Below are 12,949 nucleotides of genomic sequence, written 5' to 3' on the forward strand. Positions count from 1 at the left end.
CTCAAATGCAGCCCGTGTGTTACAGTGACTTGGCTGTTGCTGCAGCTGTCAAGATGGACACCTGTGATCTCAGGTCATGTTCTGTGCCACTGGAGAACAGATGCTGCAAATGATGGTACTGGTTCAACAGTGCGCAGGTGTACACATGATTTTGGCATGGAGTTTATGAAAGGGGAAATCTGATCAGCAGATTTTGCTTCCTGAATTGGAATTACCTGCATCATTTAGGTCTTCCACATCTTTGCCAAATGTCAATTAATCACAACCTCACAAAAATACCATAATCTGTTCTTGGATGGTTCAACAATTTAATATCTGGCTTTTGGATGGTGTCTTTGAGGGTTGAACCAGGATTGGAGTTGCCATGCTGGTCTAGGGGGCAAGATGGCATTGAGTCTGGTTCAAAGCCAGTGTTCAGATGATGCAGTTCAGTGGGCCCATCAGGTTTTCTCCGAAGATCAAGACAATTCATGACAATGGCTACTGCTGAGTTGACATGTGGCACAGTGCTTCCAGCTGCTCTAACCAAGGTCTGAAGTGATCCGATGCAGCAAGCTGACATTCGAGCTGAGCAGGTTGCATGCACTGCTGGAATGATATGGAATGGAGCTGATTCGATTAATGCAAAACAGTGGTTTGATGAAGTTGGAAGAGAGTGACAAAACTAGCACCACCGTTTCAGATGGTTTGAAACTGCAGATATAGTAATCAGCCTACTTGGCTTCTTCTAGTGCTTCACGGTCCAATCATAGTGCTCAGGGACAAGATTAGTCCTTTTCCTCTTCACCCGTAGTCTGGCGAAGCTAGCTGTCACCTGCAGGAGTCCTTCATTTCCAGTAAGTAGCCTGGGTATCTCTGCAGCTGGCTGAGAGTGGAGGTCTTGGTACAATGGCAGTCAACCCCAATGTTCACTGGTGATGGTTAGGGGACAGAGCTTGCCTCGGTCTTGCACCACCTGTCTCCACTTCTGGCAGAGGATTTTGGGACAGTCCAAGATGAATCCAAGGAGGAGTGAAAGACCCCTTCCTTATAAAGGCAAAATGTCACAGGAGATTAGGAAAAAGCAAGCCTGCATGTTTTAAGTGGTTCACTCCCTGTCAAGGTGACAAGTCACTCTTACCTTCTTGCATCATACCCAAGGTGCTTAGCTCTGCAGCAAGTAGAGGAGACTGGAAGGAAAGAGAAGCCCACAGGAAGCCAAGATAGATGAAGCTTTCCTACACTGCTTTCTGCTCAGTTCGACTGTCCTAACTTTGCCCCCTTCCCAAGCCTGCAGTTTTAAAGGCCCTTTGGTATGCAACACTCTTCTTTGAGCCTGGCCCTTTTCTTTGGGTGTGCCTCTTTGAAGCATGGTTCCCGAGAGTCCTCCTGCAAGAGTGTTTCCTGGGCTGGAGAGGTGTTAATCAACCTGCCAAGGGATCAAAGAAAGACAGAAGTTCTGCCTATTGCAGAGACTGACAATCCAGCTACAATCCACATAGCCTTTCCATAGCCGTCCCAGGCTTACAGGTGGACTTTAGAATGATACAACTCTGAGGTGTTTTTAATAATTATGTGAACTATCAGTCACCATACCAACACCTAGGGATGGCTTATTTATTAGAGATTACCCTGTCACCAGATGGATAGTTCTTCATAATTATTATGATTTTTTAATCATAGTCCAGATTTAAATGCCACCTCTGTCTGCTGTGACTTTGCTTTCACAGCTGCATTTAAAAACACTGATACAGCAGATCACATGTGCTCGCTATGCTTTTGGTATGGAGCTATCTGAGCTATCTGAAAGGGGGGGTGTCTGAGATGGAATTACCGCCATCATTGTATTATTCATTAAAAATTAAAACAGCTAGCGCGTTCACAATCTCACCCGATGGCAATTCCTCACACTGCCATTACCACCATGATGGTGGTAAAACACACATGAGATGAACCCCACATAATACTGCTGTTTGCAATGGCCATTACTGCTGATGGTAAAGGGCATGGTTTAGGTCTGTTTGATCGAAAAGAAATTCATTTGTTCGTTTTTTTTTGTTTGAAAATTCGGGGAGGTGACATCCCCTCTGCATTTCCCCCCAACTTAACCTATTCCATTACCCCACCCAAAATTCCTAAAAGAAAACGAACAAAAAATGTGGTCAATTTGGAAAAGGTCAATTGGGCCACGATAAAGTATTCTAATACCATGGGGGCATTAAGTGAATGTATCACTTCCGTATGAGAAGAAAATGTCTATGAATGGGAAACTACAATTGTGCACAACAAATATTTTTAGGTGCCGACACGCGTGTTTTATGAACATGTTACACATGCCAAAATAAACTATGTATTTGTCACCCATTTAAACAAATGAAAATGCTGCATTTTAGACATTTTGACTTGCACGTGTATGAAGCAATGTACTACGTGTTGTCTCTTACTGATCAGATGATCTGCGCATCATGTGATCTCTTTGGAATGTAACATTATCACGCCCATTACACACAATTAGATGGGTTGGAAGACATCGTCCCTGAAATGTTGTTGTCATCTTTTAACATTTTAAATGCCTTGGCAGGGTACACTAATTGACAGGATTTAGACAGCAGAATTCGTATGCCAATATCTCTAAAACCACCTGGGCCATGTAATAACAGCACTCGGAAGGTAACATCGCACACATTTGAAAATTGGCAGCAATTACAGACAAGCAACCCTCCACATTTCATGGTTTGTGGAACTGAAAGTGGCAACAGCTGCTAATGCTTGGCATTTACATTTTCAGAGCAATCCGTGTAAAAATAAAGCATTAGCAGCTGTGATGAAGTGAATATTTAGTCACTTGTATTTGACATAATAGCAGTGGGAAGCTAAGGCGCTGGGATGAGTACTATTACTTTTCCTTATTGCATTTATTTTCAAAGCTCACACTGCCCTTTTAGCCCATCATACTTTTAAAGTCACCCTTCCATTGCGAGATTTCAGGGGAGTAGAAATTGATAACGGAATAGAAAATTGTCAAAAGGGTATTTTACAGGTAATGGGTTACAACACACTATCACTCTTGCTTCACAAATGTCATTGCTGTCCATCACGCTTGGCCATTCAGGAGTTGCTGCTGGCAATATTGTACCAGACCACACTAATAGCGCCATGGAAAATGCATTCTAAAGAACAGTCCAGGCACTATTTAACTAGTGTGTAAACTGTGAGCATTGTCGAAAATTGAGTCCTGATCTTAAATAAATGTTGTCACGCCTAAAACCAAAGGTCAGTGCTTTTAAAGTGTAGAACATAAGCCCTCACTCAAGACCATGAAATTAACTCAGACATATGTGATGCAGGACTAAATAGTAATGGGTCTATGATAGTTGACAGACCCCCCCCGAACTCCTCAAGTCTCCCACCTCTACTGACCGTCCCCCCTAGGCCATGGAGAAAGCAGCCTTTGCTTCCAGGCAGTACCTTAGAACTGGGATTAACAATGATCTATCAAAGGACAGATACATTCCCAAGATCACCAAAGATTGGAATAACGGACAGGTATCAACATAATTCACCAGCCAGAGCAAACCAAAACCAACCAACCCTGCCAGCAACCTTATCAGTTTACTCGACAAAGAGACCGACTACCAAAGAACTGTACCTCCCAGCAGGCACAGCCAGGAGAGAACCACCAGCAACGGAAACCCAACCGACAAAACACCGATCCAAACCAACAATAAAAACAACAACCCGAAAAGGAAAATAAAAAAAGCTACATTGCAGCCTTCTCAACTTAAGATCCATGGCACACAACACTCAACTGAAATCCATGACCTTTTAAGCACAGGAGCCACAGGTGTGCTTTTTCTTACAGAAATCTGCTTATCAGACAACTACAAAGCCATTGCAAAGAAAACCATACCGGACAATTTTTAAACTAATACACACCAACAGAGAAAAACGAAGAGGAGGTGGAATTGCAATCATACACAAAGAACACAATTGAGCATCTCAACTCATCACAATGGACATAAAAGACTGTGAAAACCTCCTCATATTGGTGCGTGGAAGTGTAGGGAACTGGATAGGTTGTAGAATTCGTACATACCTAAGTTGAGAACTAAATTTAGAAGAGAGGAGGAATACAAGGGAAAACGAAGGAGTAGGTTCTGGCAGTAGTCCAGTGACAGTCCTGACCACAACGTTACGGTAAGGATCAGTGTTATGGCCTAATGTTGGGTTACATGGGGTTCATTTTCTGTATGCTGATGAGGTACTCCTTGCACTGGAGGAGGACTGAGGAAGTAGATGGGTAATGTGAGGATGGGTTAGCATTATCGGCAGAGAGATCTATATATATTCATCTTGATGGAATTGACCATTCGGCAGCATAAAGCCATTGAGTGGCGGATGGCCATGAAGCACCTGTTATTGCATGGGGTATTATCAGAGATGAGGAAAATAATAGAGACAATGGTTTTGAAAAGGATGAGGGGCGTTTTTCTTTAGAAGAAGTGTAAGGAGGAGTTGGCTAAGGTCTGAGGTTGGTGGCTCCTACAGAAAGGTGTGGGCAGGGCTGCTGCAGTTCTCATACATGATGGCCTTGTCTCTCTCTGCCCAGTCTTTCTCCAAGTGAATTGTGGTGTCTGTGAAGCCACGGGGGTCGAGGCTTTGAAGGAGGGAGGGATGGTGCACTCTATCAACGGCTTGAGTGAGGTCAAGCAGTAAGAGGGTGGAGGAGAGGTGAAAGTGGTGAGCAGTGATTAAAGAGTTGGGCATATGGCTGAGCTGGTTTCTGTGGGGTGTTTGCTCCAGAAGCCTGATTGAAGGAGATTGCAAAGTGTAGGGTTGAAGACCACTCTCCACAGAGTGTTGAATGTTGGGGGAGGAGTGCATCTGCTCTGCAGAAAGAGGGCTGATTACGGTTGATCATGGGTTTCTTAGTTATGGGGATGACAGTTACTATTTTGTGGCAGGATTTGGGAAAAAGCCTCTGGAGAGGGAAAGATTGAAGAGGGGGGAGGTGGTATGTAAAATCTTTAATAGCGTGCCAAATAAAGGGATTAATGGTTGCACAATTAATGGAGTATAATGGTGCAGTGCTCCATGGTGTTGTGGGAGAGAAGTGTGAGGGTGTAGAAAAGGTGGGGGTGACAGGCGTTGGTGAAATATAGGGTACGGGCAATCTCCATGATGGATGTGCAGTTACACTTTTTTTATTTTTATGCAACCTCCTGGGTTTTAGCCAGCACCATGTAGCTCTTTGCTTCTGGAGTTGCTGGCTTTCTTGTTCAGGCCTCCTAATAAAAAATTTAAAAAACAGGGGTTCCTCAAGTTTAACACTATGTGCAGTGACAATAAATACGAAAGAATAGGAATAACAAATAATTTGTCTTTCTGGAATTCTAAACAATAATTGCTAAACTCATTAAAGGTTTAATTCAGGCACACTTCAGGGGGTGAGTTTCTGATTTAGCCTGTTCTTAAACACCTCAACTCTGCCTTTCATTCTTCTGAAGTCGATAACGAGTACCAATACAGGTTGGGTGATATTGTATGTATATTAGGTCTATATAAAGCGCTTAAGCGTAAGTGCTGTATAATAACACATCATTATCATTTGGCCATGGACGTCTGCTTGCATTCACAGTAATTTGGTAATATGGGCCTATAAACACGGATCTTAACGATACATATGGGGATACATTCTTGTATGAAATGTATATCACATTATAGTGATATTGTAACCATATTTTTTGTAGTGTATTAGGAACAATGCTATGTGATGCAACTTCCTGTTTTGTCAAGGGGTGAAAGGTTGTATTCCATTGCTTCCCGTGATATCACTTTGGAGTGGGGTCAAATGACATCACTTCCTGTGATGCTATCAGAGGTCAAGGGTTGTGTGTTGTCACTTCCGCTACCCCTGGCATTTTGATGAAACGACACCCCTGCTTGAATCTTAAGAGAACAACAAAAGAATGTATGCTTAAGCATCTTGGTAAATGATTCATTGTGATATCTTTGTGCGGTACAAGTTAAAGTTACATACTGCAAGGAGCTTGTGTTGGCTCATTGTACAGGAAACATTACAAAGGGCTTCATTACGAGTTTGGCAGTAAATTGGCACTATATTCCTTGAATTACCAACAAAATAATCTACTCTGGTACGCGCCCCCATTTCTGGACTTCATAGGACTCCATGGGGATTTTGGGCATATTTACTGCAAGTGCTTCTTCCGCATGGTAAATCCACTGGTGGAAGTAAAGTGGGGGACGTAGTTCCAGCTTTTTGCTGGCAGTGAATCGTCCTCTTGACATCCGAACTGGGAATGCGGCAGGGCGTGCATGCGGTAATGCACTGGTACACTGGAGATAGCGCCTTTTATCCCACATTGCCTAACTCGTGATTTGGCCCATATTGCCACATCTTTGATGCAACATATTTCCAACCCTTTGCATGGTGGCACAGTGATACACATGGCTTTATAAAAGAAAAACTAACAAACAAGTCTGAATATTTAGCTTTGATGTGTAATATTAAAAAAATGTGTTTGCTCTGTGAAACGCTTATAATGGATCTGCCCAGGGAAGTCATTGGGCAGTCGGCAGGGGTCAAAACTGTGACCCCTGAGGTCTCCCTTGCTACCCCTGAAAAAAAACAAAAACATGTTTTGTCTTTTTTAAATGGAAGCTCCTTGGCTGTGGTTAGAGCCATGTGGCTCTTTGTTTCTGAAGTGGCTGGCTTTCTTGTTCAGGGCTCTTAAAAAACAGTGGGTTCCACAATAACACTTTGAGCAGTAACCCTAAATAAGAAAGAATACGAATAAACACATAATTTGTCTTTCTGGAATTCTATACAATAATTGCTAGACTCATTAAAGGTTTATTTCAGGCACACTTCATGGGGTGAGTCACTGATTTAGTCTGTTCTTAAACAGCTCAAATTCACAATGCAAACAAAAACGTCCTGTAAGCATTGAGAGTAAAATAAACATCCCTTTCGGACTATGGGCCTCATTACACGGATGGCGGAGAACCATGGCGCTATTAGCGCCATGGTTCATGCCGGTAAAATACCGGCACCGCCTTGGTGGAAAGGGGAATTACCGCCCCATTCCAAGGTTGGCGGGGCGGTAATTCCCCCTTCCAGCATTGCCCTTTCCCATTCCCATTTTTGCCCCATAGGGCTCAATGGAAATGGGGAAGGCGCTAATTACGGTACCGCAAATTGCGGTACCATAATTAGCTCCCTAGGTCCCTTTGCGGGTTGGTTTTTAACGCCTGCAAAAAGCAGGCGTTAAATCCCCCAACCCGCAAAGGGACCTCGTAGTAAGGCGGTAAGGATTTACCGGTACCAGTATTTTACCGGTACCGGTAAATCCTTACAGCCATCCGTGTAATGAGGCCCTATGTGTTTTGCTTTTTGCAAGTTGCAGTTATAGCATGTTTATTTCTCTCATTTTCTCTCTTACGATCATCACAAGACATTCCATCTCGGTGTTCTCGGTCACTTGACAAAAGCCTTGTGCGTAAAAGCTTGTGTACAGCGTAGACATGTTTGACCACAGCACATAAAGTGGCCCTGGATTTCATTGTGCCACAATTCATGCCTTGTTCTAATGTGTCTACCTTTCCAATCGCCCTGGCATGCTGTTCAGGATATTTGTTTACATGTATGAGGTAACGAGTGCCCAGAGTACGGGATGCCGCGTGAGTGCGCTCCTTTCTCTGTGCTTGTCGAAATTCTTTAATGTACAGTTATGAACCCCATGGGCGTGATTTTGGGGGGGGGCAGGGGTGTTTGTCCCCCCCAACTTTCATGACACACCATTTTGTCCCCATTCATTTGTCTGGTGCCCCTTTTCTCCAGATGTCATGCCCCCCCCAACTTTTTCAGCAAAGTTACTCCACTGATGAACCCTCCCAATGGTATGCCTTTTCCCAACCTCTGAAGCCTGAACACTAGATCCATGCAGGTTTGACATGTGGCCAACTTTGTACCAGACCTGCAGATGAACTGGCCTGCTGTTAAATCTCAGTTACCAGTTTAATGGTATCAGCTACAGAGTGCAATTTGCTTTCTGACTTTGAGAACATTTACACATGTAATTACTCATTTTACTATAGCCGATAAGATTGCTCTAGCTGGTAAGATAGCTCAGTGGGTTCAGAGCTTGCTGCTGCAATGTGTACATGTGATTTGCAGGTTCGAATCCTGGCAAGGCTAACTCACCCTTTTATTCTTCTGAGGTTGATAAATGAGTGGCAACACAGGTTGTGTGATATTGAATGTATTTTTGTTCTATACAAAGCGCTTGAACGTAGGTGCTATAGAACAACTTAACATTTGGCCTTGGATGCCTGCAATCATTCACAATAATTTTGTGATATGGGCCTATACACACTGATATTAACGATACGTAGGGTGATCCATTCTTGATGGAAATCTATTTCACAATACAGTCATATTGTAACCATATTTTTCGTAGTGTATTTATGAACAATGCTATGTAGTGCCACTTTCTCTTTTGTCAACGGGGTGAAGGGTCATGTTCCATCGCTTCCTGTGATGTCACTTCAGGGTGCTGTCAAATGACATAATTTCTGGTGATGTCATCAGAGGCCAAGGTCACATGATGTCACTTCTGCTACCCCTGGCATTTTGGTGAAATGACGTCCCTGGATCTGCCTATGCCCCTGCTTTGTCATTTACCTAAAAGGGCTAGTTTTGCTAAAATCTGTCGACTTTCAAACGGCTTGTCACATTTCCACAGTGCATCGAGCTGACATTCTCCCATGCAGCTTTTGAGACACAAGTGCTTGCTTAGTTTGTTATCAATCTTAAATGCAACTAATAAATGCCTTGACTGAGTGATTCCTATGTGGGGTGCATTGTGTTGTGAGATCAAACTGATCAAGTGCCGCCCAGTTCATAATCGGTGTATGGCAGACGGGCAATTAGAGAAGCACTCACTCTCAACCGCATTTATTGCTACAGGGTTAAGTTAAAAGCCACACTACTTTCAGATAGGAGTATTGTTGGATAATCTGATATTGGAGCAGTGTTTCTTATTCCTGCATGTAGAAGAAAACAGTGCTTTTAGAAACTGAAATATTCACTAGCACTGAACGTCCAAAACACCCCCAGATCTATATACATATATTGATAGTTGGTAAGGTGGTAAGGGTGTAGTAGTAAACATGGGAATATATAAGAAAATTGAAACTCTAAAGTCCTGTCTGTCCAGAAGTTACACACCAACAGCAGTGCAAGAGACAGTTGTTGTTAATGCCTATTTAATCTATACTTGTTGGGACAGGGCCACTGCTACCGCTCTGACAGGAGGGGGCACGGCCCTTGCATTCCAGGGTGCCAGAATGAGTGCGGACAGGCCCCCTCCCAACTCCTCCTTACCTACTCAGGTGGTGGCTTCCACACAGCCGAGAGACATTGGGAAAAGCAGGAGTATGCAGTGGTCCAACGCTGCACCAACCTAGAAGACTCCTAAGGAGACAGCGCAGCAGCCAGGAGCAGCCACACCAGCACCAGGGAGACAGCAGCCACAGTGTGGTAAACCATCACCGTTGCATGCAGCAACCAAAACACTGAAGAATACACTGCAGAGATTCCGCGAGTCAATTCAGCATCCAGAAGCAGAATGTGGCTCCAGCAGATGCTATCTGCTGGAACCCGTGTAGAGCAGCACCCCACTAAACCATCAGGGAGGTTTTTAATAATAAAGAAAGACCTCCTGGGACCCATGGAGAGCCTATGTTAGCAATGCAATGAGATCACATGCAGAATGGGCTTGCAAGCCCTTATAAGACCTCCCTTAGCCCTTCCTCTGTCATACCCCCTGGAATCAGGTAAGTCCATTGGTCAAGCTAAGTTGACCAATCCTGGGAGGGGGTGGGATATTTACAGGGAAGTGTGTGAACAGTCTAGTGTGGGTTAGTTGGGTGAGGACAGGATGGGGAGGAGGACGTCTGAGAGACCAGAGGACGAGAGCGTGGAAGGAGTGTGGAGGTTTTGGAGGGTAGGGTCTGTGGATTGATTGTGCGTGCGAGTAAGGAGTGAGGTAAGTAGGATTCGAGATAAGCAAACAGACATAGTAGTAGCAGCGGAATGGTATGGTGATAAGGCGACAGAGTATTAGGAAAGAGAGCAGGAGAAAATAACTGGAGAGCAGCAGAGCTGAGGTTGAGGTGGTTGTAGTAGTGAGAGAAGGAGTTCAGGAGAGAAGGACAAATCAAAGGGTGGGGGTAGGAAGGTGGAGTTTAACATCGGAGGGGCAGTACAGACATAGCAAGAGAAAATCTTGGAACAAAGTGTAGAAGGTCTGGTGAGACAACACGTGTGTGGCAAGTCAGTGGTACAGTGTAGAAGGAGGCAGAACCCTATATCATGCTTAGCATATTAAGTCGGGCTAGGAGAGGGAAAGTTAGAAGGCTCCTTGGGAGGAAGGCAGCCATTGACACAGGTAAGCCTGTTAGCCCTAGAAAAAAACAAAAGAGTTTAGGGTCACCTCACAATAGAACTAACACCCGTTTTGGACGTTTGGGCTAGGGATAACAGAAAGACTGGCGAACTCAAGTTAGAAAGTGACGGCCGTAGCGCCAAAGGACCCTAAGAAACCTATAGGTCCTAAAGACCTGTTTAAGAAGCTGAAGCCACTATGCCTATTGTATTTAAAGGATAAACACCCTTGGACTGTCAGATGACACCAGCGTGGTTATTTGTGTCAGTCTCATATTGTGCATATTGCTAGCTGATATTTGCCAGAAAGCAGTTTTTGCACAGCATTATGGAATGTCCTGTGAGATGCAATGCCGCCATGAAGCAGTATTTTCCTTGCCCACTGTTGTGCTTTTGTTGCGTACACAGCAGATTTTGAAAGGCCAATGTTCCCGGCATCTCAAGCTGTTTAATTTCACAGCTGCATGTTCCCTTGGAAATTGTACAGACAGCACCTTATGAAGAGATATATGTAGGAGAAGTATATTGCTATCTTGTGATTAATTAGTGAAGCTGCATTGTGCTGATGCCCCTTTCTCTAAGTGAGAACTGGCATGGATGCCGCATACTTCCAACACTCCACAATGAAGGGATTGGTTTTTCTTCAAAATTCTTACAGATTGATTGATACGCATTGCTTATTTTGTGAATCTGTTTTTATTATTGAAACCATATGGGCCTAATTATAGCAATGCTACATTTTGACAACCGAGAGAAACCTTTAGTTTGCTACTTCGTTTAATTAACGATTGAAGTTACATTGACATAAAGAATCATTACTTGTACTTGAAATTCAATACATGTACATAAAATAGCCAACTTTATTTAATCAATCTATTTGTGCCCTAATCCATATCCGATCGTTGGACTATAAAAGCAATTACTGTAGATGGAAATGACATTTTTACATATCGCTCCTCTGATTGTCTAAATCGACCATCTCATCAACACATATCACCACTATTTTGAACCCAATTTATCTCCAGTGTGTCCTGTTCCATTAGGCTGTTTATCATTCCTCCAATAGCTGTCTCTTTGTCATTAAACAGGGACTGAAGAACAAGCGCCTGCATGCCCTGGCCACAGCACAAGAGTGCCCTGTGAGGGGGTGGCGGTGGTAGAGTCTGGCTTAGAGTTCTTTTCATGCACCAACTCATTGTGTGTAAAGACTAGCATTTCGTTTTGTTATTATAGAAAATTATGCATGGAATTTGCGGTAAGTCAGACATAGGAGGACAAGAAGACATGTTTTGTGTCAGAATACGGTTATTAAAGAAAAGTAAGGCCTATTCTAACCCTACTTCAATGATGAGTTCCCTATTCTGTAAAATAATATGCAGGTGTTTGTAAGGATGTCTTACAAAACACTGTCCTCTGTCCAAACTATGCTACCTTATCATCTGCCCTACCACAAAAATTGTATTACTTAAACGTTAGCTTAGGATATGATGATTTCCCGTTTAGATTTATTAGCGCTGGCTGGTTTTCTGACCCTCACAAAAAGAGTTCTCATTATTTTCTCCGACTCTAAGTCTTTTGTTGTAGTTCAAAATGTCTCACCGTCTTTCTCGCAACAAAAAGGCCTTATTAGGCAGTTCAAACAGTTGCAGGTTTGTACCCTCTCCCGGGGTGTGTTCTCCTCATTGGAGACAATAGGCTCGCCTGATCTGGGTTGGTCGGTATTCACAAAGCGGAAAATGTCTCTCATCCCAGCCTGGGGTAATTTGTGCCTCGTAGCATTTCGGGTAATTCTTTTGCTCACCATTGCTTGTGTTGTGGGTCTGTTTACTCTGTTGTCAAGTATTTTGTGTCTTGGCTTGGCCTGGGATCCCTAGCTCGTCAGCCTCTTCGTTGATTGATTTTCTCACCATCTTATGGGATATTTAGATTCTCAGCTCTATGTGGGAATTGTGGCATCTCAGTCCTGCTGTGATTAGCATCTCTCTCCCACCCTCATGTGATATCCAGATTCTCAGCCTTGCTGTGATTAACAGTTCCTGCCCCCCTTCTGGGGTATCCAGATTCCCAACCCGACGTGAGCTATGGGCTTTCCCATCCCTACTTCTTTGAACAGATTTCTCACCCCTTGTAGGGGCCTATAGATTCTCAACCCTTTGTCTGCTATGGGCTTTCTCCCCCGGGCTTTGATTAGCAGTTCTCTCATCTCCTCCTAGGGTATACATGGAATCTCAGTCCAGTCTGGGCTATGTTGTGGCCTCACTGTCCTCCTCCTGCTCATTGTTCAAAGCCACTGCATGCTTTCCAGTGGTGGTGCTCATTAGGGGAGGTAGTCTCTCTGGCCAGCGTGGATCCATGCTTTTGACTTCGCTCCCTTCTGTGCGGTCGGGTCTCCTTGGTGTTGGGAAGGCAGAATGCCAGCACTCTGCTTCCAGTGTGACTTTGCTTCCTTCTTCCTTGGAACTCTGAACTCCTCGGGCTACCTGACTTCGTCAAATTGGTAGC

This window comes from Ambystoma mexicanum, chromosome 4p (genome assembly GCF_040938575.1).
Source record: "Ambystoma mexicanum isolate Mex_15411 chromosome 4p, UKY_AmexF1_1, whole genome shotgun sequence".
Classification (NCBI taxonomy): domain Eukaryota; kingdom Metazoa; phylum Chordata; class Amphibia; order Caudata; family Ambystomatidae; genus Ambystoma; species Ambystoma mexicanum.